This window comes from Mauremys mutica, chromosome 8 (assembly GCF_020497125.1).
Source record: "Mauremys mutica isolate MM-2020 ecotype Southern chromosome 8, ASM2049712v1, whole genome shotgun sequence".
Lineage (NCBI taxonomy): Eukaryota > Metazoa > Chordata > Testudines > Geoemydidae > Mauremys > Mauremys mutica.
Window position 1 is genome coordinate 25,396,586 of NC_059079.1, and position 8,290 is coordinate 25,404,875.

Consider the following 8,290-nt stretch of genomic DNA (forward strand, 5'->3'; position numbering starts at 1 on the left):
ACTCTCTGTGAAATGGATTTTCTTCTGTTCCAAGCAGGAATATTTACTGCAACATAAGATGGCAAATAATTTGCTTTAAAAACAGGTTGTGTGCAGATTCAAGGCACTCTATGGTAGGGTGACCAGATAGCTAGTGTGAAAAAATCGGGACGGGGGTAGAGGGTAATAGGCGCCTATATAAGAAAAAGCCCCAAATTGGGACATCTGGTGACCCTACTCTACGGTGAAAAAACTAAAGTTACCCTGATGTAACATTCCTATGTAGGCAAGCCCTTCATAGAAGTACCAAGATGATAGGCACTTTTTGTAACACATTGATAGATGCCTTAGGAACACCTGAGGTGGAAAGAGATAGTTACTAAACTCTGTCCCTAGGAATTTTATAATAGAAATGGACCTTTGCTACTAGTAGATGGTATTATTAAAGAGGGCCAAATTTTGTAGTTCTTGCATATGTAGAACACCCATTAGTTTCAATGGAAATTTTACTTGAGTAAATATTGAAAAAGGTTGGTCCCAAAATTCTGATAAAATACTGTTTATTTCTCAGTTTAGGATGACAAAAGATTTGTTCATGCTAAGAAAATAATGTCTCAAATGAAAAGCCCTCAAGATTTCAAAGACAGTCTAAGTGAGCTTTGTTCAATCAGAAGGTAACGAAGATGCTCATACTGACACATCACAGCAGTCTCAATAGAATAAGAAAGACACTCAGGGGAAAAGAAGAATGTACTATTAATCAAGCTAACATGAAAGCATCCTCTCTAAGTGCTAATGGAAATCTTCTTTATTAGTTTATAACTGGAATCCAGTCATTGTGCCACAAACACTGGTCTTTGAATGGAGCATTGCGGTTTAATTGATGAAATCTTTTGGTTTCTAACAAAGTAGTTGATACACTCCATGAAATAGTTGACTGCCTGACAGCTTTATTAATAGATATATGGGGCTTTGGCTTTCTTTACTGATGCAGTCGTAATATGCCATATTTGTTTCTGTACAGAAATGGATTTCATAGGAAGGGCACATGGGAAAGCTATTGATCCATAAAGTGAGTTGGTATGTGTATGTGACTAATAATGTGATGGCATGGCAGCTATCACCTAATGGCTCAGGGAGGGCAAGGACACGTAGCAACAGAAGGTTGGCTGCTCTGGCAACAACTGAACATCACTGCAGCACAGAAGTTCAATATTACTGCATGGAAGAGGACGGTGCAGTCCGACATCCTGTGGATGGAGAGAGCCAAACAGAAACATGAAGAAAAACCTGAACTTTAAGTTAATTTACATTACAACCTTACCCCCAACTTAATGGGGCACTTTTGGCATTATTGTTATATATGTTCCCAATCTAGTTTTAAGCTAAAGTAATGAAGCCTAAATCATTTACTGGCCTTTGGAGTGTTTATCTCTGTGTGTAGGAGACAGTACTGCAGAATATGTATCCAACTTACTGGTATAACATTAGTCACATGATGACTGTCCCTCACAGCTGTTTCTCATTTTATCAGAAAGTAGACAACTTTCACTTACAGTGCCTAATGAGTTACTCCACAGCTGCTCACTTTCACCAGAGGATCTCTCTATCTCTCTCTCAATCAGGTGAATCATCTGGATTTCTAAACTCAGCCCAAAGGTTAGAATACAAATCACTTTTTCAAAATTACTGTACCTGATGGAAAGCCTGCAAGACCATTACCAACTCAGGGCCAATAACATGAATATTGTTAAGAAATGACACACATGCACTCAGATCAGGGATTAAATGGAATGTAAGTGGTGCATTAGCAGACTATTCCAGGTTTCCAATGACCTCAACTGGGTGAAGACTAGGGACAAAGTCCATTTAATGAAGGAGTGGCAGAAAGCAGCCAGAAACTATCCTTTCTTGGGGGGCAGCAAGTGGTCATTGCTGGCAAGGGAGACTTTGTAGCCAGGGCATCCATGGGGAATGCACTCATTCAGCACAACCAGTAATCAGTTTTTACTGATGAAATCCTCCTATTGAGGCCCCAGTAGCAATTAAAACTGCCCCATCACCCCTATAGAAACTCTGAGGGATGGAAGGTGGCAGCAAACCTACCTCCTTTCCCACTTCCACCCCCGCGCCTCAGAGATGAATCTCCCTTAGGCACTGGTAGATTAGTTAGCCATAGGACGTGTAAACTACACCTCTCTGTGTCAGTTTAGGTGAATCTGCTCCACAAATTGTATTACAGGAATTTGCTCAAAATGTCATAATAGTTCATTTCAAGGCTCAGAACATTTCAATAAAAGAGCAGAGAGAATAAATATTGCCATTTAATTAACATTATACAATAGGTTTCTTATACAAGCTACCACAACTCTCTCTATTTCAAGTGATAGGTTTATATGGCAACAGTTTGAAACGAGTGGATTTACTGCAAATACTACCATAAATAAACCTGCACAACCCAAGGTAGGTAACAGAAACAAACATTTATGTCTGTTGCCTGAAGTGCAGTATATAGAGTTATGGCAGGTGTGACACCTGATAGCTAAATTGAAATTTATAGAATGCATATGGCAAAATTTCATTTTTCTTTTTCATTTAATGATCAAAAACTCCATGACAGACAGTGTAAAATGAAAACAGATGAAATAAATTTCCACATGGGTCCTGCCAAGTTTCATTTTCTCTGCAAGTTCTTGGAAAGCCCAGAATCTATTCCCTCATGTATGGCTGGAATCTGCAGATTCTGCAACTTACCTCTTCATTCTTGCATCTGACAGTCTGCCAAGTGCTGTATGTTACAGAGTGATTGAAAAGACAAGTCTGTTTATTATGGTACCAAGATCTTTCCGATTGACTTGATAGGCTAAAATATAAATAAATAATAAAAAAAAGTTGTAAAAATCTCCAAAGCCACAGTCATTATAAGACTTATACTGGTGAAAGCTGTGTGACTGGATAATAGATGAAGTGTACTGGAAACTTGATATGGGGTTTTAACTGTGTGCTGAGGTAAAAGGTGAACCTAGTTAACTAGGCAACAGATCCTTTTACTCACTCTGATATGAAACAAGATTCTCTGTGGAATAAGTTTCAGACAGGCATGGAGAATTTATTTTTAATCAGTTTTAAAATACAGTCTATAATAAGCATGCCCTAAGTTAGTTCTACAGTGCCTGTCATCATCAAAAAAGGCAGGGTGTGGGGAGTGGAGAACTAAAAACAGCCAAGCAAAAAAAATCCCTGACCACACACCAAAACAGCAACCAACAACCCCCATTTCTCCCCACGCCCCCAAAAGCCCAACAAACACAAAAAGTCTTTATAATGGGTGTTAAAGAAAAATGGCAAACAGGATCTCTGCCCTTGTTCAGAATTCCTGCCTCATCTTTTCATCAGAAACTCCTGGGCAGGCCACTCAGAACCATATGTTTGTACTTGCTGAAATCTATAGAGTATAAACGAAAGGCAATTTTTAAAGGGCTAATGTGTGAAACATTAAAAATCCATACTATACAAACCATAAATAATCTTCCCAACCACAATTCAAGTTATATCAAACACAGCACAGATCATGGTGTATTATACAGTAACATGAAATAATTTGAAGATTGATGATTGACTCTCTGGGAAGCATTTTGTGATATGGTATATTAAGGACTCCATAAAAAATGCTCTCTCATAAAAGGGAAATAAATTCAATCTGCTTTTTGAAAGAAAACAATTGTCTGGTGGTATTATGGGATCAATTAAGGAAATTAAATTTACCAAGGAGAAAGTTAGAATTTTATGCATTTATTGCACAATACAATGAAACTGACAAGATATTTTTAAATGTCAGCTAATAAAGTTATTTAGCTCTAACTTTGTAACTGTGATGTACCATTTAAAATTAAACAGGACCATGCCAAAAATCTTGCAAATCAGAGTTCACTTTATATATTATTAAATTTATTAATTTGGGTTAAAGATGCAACAGAAGAAAATCCCCCAAAAAACAAAAAAGCCCACATGTACAGATGATGAGTTTACAATCTAAGGCTCCAACTCAGGAAAGATTTATACTGTACATGCTTTTTACACTGTGAGTAGTCCCACTGAAGTTACCCAATGGGACTACTGAGGCCTGGTCTACACTACGCGTTTAAACCGAATTTAGCAGCGTTAAACCGATTTAACCCTGCACCCGTCCACACAACGAAGCCCTTTATATCGATATAAAGGGCTCTTTAAACGAATTTCTGTACTCCTCCCCAACGAGAGAAGTAGTGCTGAAATCGGTATTGCCATGTCGGATTAGGGTTAGTGTGGCCGCAAATCGACGGTATTGGCCTCCGGGCGGTATCCCACAGTGCACCATTGTGACCGCTCTGGAAAGCAATCTGAACTCGGATGCACTGGCCAGGTAGACAGGAAAAGCCCCGCGAACTTTTGAATTTAATTTCCTGTTTGCCCAGTGTGGAGCTCTGATCAGCATGGGTGGCGATGCAGTCCCAAATCCAAAAAGAGCTCCAGCATGGACCGTATGGGAGATACTGGATCTGATCACTGTATGGGGAGACCAATCTGTTCTATCAGAGCTCCATTAAAGAAGACAAAATGACAAAACATTTGAAAAAAATCTCCAGGCTATGATAGACAGAGGCCACAGCACAGTGCTGTGTGACAAGCGTAATGGAAAGCCAAAGAATCAAATGGATGCTCATGGAGAGAGGAAGAGGGTACTGAGGACTCCAGCTATCCCACAGTCCCTGCAGTCTCCGAAAAGCATTTGCATTCTTAGCTGAGCTCCAAATGCCTGAAGGGTCAAAAACATTTTCCCAGGTGTTTCAGGGTGTATGTCGTCAATTTACACCCTTCCCCCGACCCCCCGAAAGAAAAGGGAAAAAAATCATTTCTCGACTTTTTTCAATGTCACCCTATGTCTACTGCATGCTGCTGGTAGACGGGGTGCTGCAGCGCTGAATACCAGCATCCCCTTCCTGGTGGCAGACGCTGCAAAATGACTGGTATCCATCATCATCATCATCAGCCTGTGAGTGTTCCGGGCTGGCCTCAGTGAGGTCGGCCGGGGGCGCCTGGGTAAAAATGGGAATGACTCCCGGTCATTCCCGGCAGATGATACAAAAGGCTTGGTAACCGTCCTCATCATAGCAGCTGGAGACTGAGCTCCATCAGCCCCCCCTTTCATGTCTAAAGAAAAGATTCTGTACTGCCTGGATTATCATAGCAGCTGGAGGCTGCCTCCCCCTCATTTTATCTCACTAAAAGTCAGTGTTTCTTATTCCTGCATTCTTTATTACTTCATCACACAAACGGGGGGACACTGCCACGGTAGCCCAGGAGGGTTGGGGGAGGAGGGACGCAACGGGTGGGGTTGTTGCAGGGGCACCCCCTAGAATGGCATGCAGCTCATCATTTCTGCAGGATCTCTGGGGCTCTGACACGGAGCGGCTGTGCTCTCTGGTTCTCTAGTACACTTGCCCCATATTCTAGGCAGGACTGACTCTATTTTTAGACAAAACATAAAGAAGGGAATGACCCAGGGACCCATTCCCATTTTTGTCCCTGCGCCCCCGGCCGACCTCAGCGAGGCCAGCCAGGAGCACCCATGACAGCAGCAGATGGTACAAAAGGATTGATAACCATCATCACCCATTTCCAAATGCAAACGGTGCAAAATGACTGATAACCATCATCTCATCACCAATTTACAATGGCAGACAGTGCAATAGGGATGGTAATTGTCTCTGCTACCTTGCAAAGGCAAATGAATGCTGCTGTGTAGCACTGCAGTACTGCCTCTGTCAGCAGCATCCAGTACACATATGGTGACAGTGACAAAAGGCAAAACAGGCTCCATGGTTGCCATGCTATTGCGTCTGCCAGGGCAATCCAGGTGAAAAAGGGCGCGAAATGATTGTCTGCCGTTGCTTTCACGGAGGAAGGATTGAGTGACAACATTTCCCCAGAATCACTCGTGACATTGTTTTTGCCCCATCATGCATTGGGATCTGAACCCAGAATTCCAATGGGTGGGGGAGACTGCGGGAACTATGGGATAACTACGGGATAGCTACCCACAGTGCAATGCTCTGGAAATCGACGCTAGCCTCGGTACATGGATGCACACCACCGAATTAATGTGCTTAGTGTGGCCGCATGCACTCAACTTTATACAATCTGTTTTAAAAAACCGGTTTCTGTAAAATCGGAATAATCCCGTAGTGTAGACATACCCTCACAGTGAGTCAAAATAAGCACAGGAGTAAATCAGGGCCTAAACAGACAAAGAGCAAATGAAAGGAAGTATCATCATTTCCATTTGGCAGACAGGGAGCTGAGGCACAAAGAGATTAAAGGACATGCCCAAGGTCACACAGGAAATCGGCAAAGACAGGATTTGAATGCAGATTTCTTTAGCCCCAGTCCTCTGCCTTAACCACAAGACCATAATTTCCTCTCATTTTGTAACTAAATATTTACTGTTTTCCACTTCAGTGCAAATTTACAAAAGAGTCATAACTGTAGCATGATGACAACAGCTTAAAAAGTTACCACATATTGGTACTGTGTTGTAGAGAGCCTAGCTCAAATATCCTGATGATGCACTATCATAATGCCAATAATAGATAATAGTCTTCTAAATAAAGCACATAACATTTTCTTGGACAACATTCAAATGGGACAACCTAGTGAAACACCACAAAACACTGTTAGGCGTCATCTGGGGTCTAGTGGCTACATTCTACCCTTATTCATACCAGAGTAACTGCATTCAGTGAAATTGCTCCTGATTTACACTAACATGAGAGGAGAATCAGACTGTAGAAATCCACTCACTCCACATTAGTCTCTCCCTCTCTGTAGGAGAGAAAGCGCATGCATGCATGTGTACACACACACACACACACACACACACACACACACACAGCCTCATGGTAGAAATTCTCTGTAAACTTACCAAAAGAATAATTCATCTTATTTCACATTTACTTTCTTAATTGTTTCTTTGAGACCTATGGAGTCCCCTGTCAAAATCCACGCTCTGATGTAAAGAGCAGCTAGCACTGTTTGTTATTTATCATTTTACTTTATGTGGATTTTGTATCTGTAGAATTTCAAATAAAACATTAAACCCTCCTTCTTCAAAAAGGAAGTTTAATAAGTACAGAAAAGATTTACATAAAGCTTTTAAAAGGGAAAGATTAAAAAAACTGCAATACATGATAGCAGTTGAGAACTGTAGGAAAAAAAACCAAGAAGCTTAAAAATATAATCAACTCCTACTAGCTGTAGTTGTGACGGGAAATAAGAAGACAGAAGGAAAATATATTTAGAGGAAAAGAAAATCAAAGGATAAAGCAAGACCTCTGAATAATAGAGTAGGAAGAACAATCCTCAATAACTTAGACTCCTAAGTAAATAGTTCTCAGCTTTTAATAGGAAGGAATAAGGACCAAGCATGTACTGGGAGCAAAATTCAAGAAACCAAAGGGAAAATGTAAAGCTAATCTGCAGAAAGGAGAGGGCAAACACATATTTAGCGAAAGTTAACAAAAAGAGGCTACAGGATCAGAATGCATGCATCATTGGGGCATGAAGGAATGGGTCGAAGAACTAGCAGAACCATTAGCAATAATACTTCTCAAATCTTGGAAGTCATGCTGAAGCTCCCAAGAGCGGGAGAAAATGTAGTGTGGCTCCAATCTTAAAAAAAGGAATGATGGACACTTATCAAACTTTTAACCTGATCGCTTGTTCAGGTGAAGAACTTGAAAGCAGACCAAAAGAGTTAATTTATGGACAACGGATAGAGTGGAAAGCATTTAGTAAGAGAGTTAACCTAGGTTTGCAGAGCACTGACTCACCAGCTTTTTCCCCATAACAGACTAGGCAGATAAAGAAAAGATGGTAAACAAAATTAATCTGGAGTTTAGCACTTGTGGCATGCAGAAGAGTTATAAGAACACAAGTCACTGAGGTAATGGAGATGGATTGCTGGGTTAAAATGATGATATCGTAGATAAGTGATAAAAGTGAGTTGTTTTCGGACAGTGTTTTATCAAGGACGAGTCATGTTCAGTTCAGCCAGCATTGCTCAATATAATCTCTAGTGACTCTAAGGAGTTGATTAATTTACCATTGATCAAATCTGCAGTTAGAATTGGGAGCTACAATAAATAATTCTATTGTTTGTTAAGCACTGATGCTAAATACATTAAGAGGGCTCTGGACTGGACTCTGGACGTTGGTTGGACCACAGTTAGATAAACTTTTAAGTCAAGAAATGAAATTTCCACACTGGCAGAAG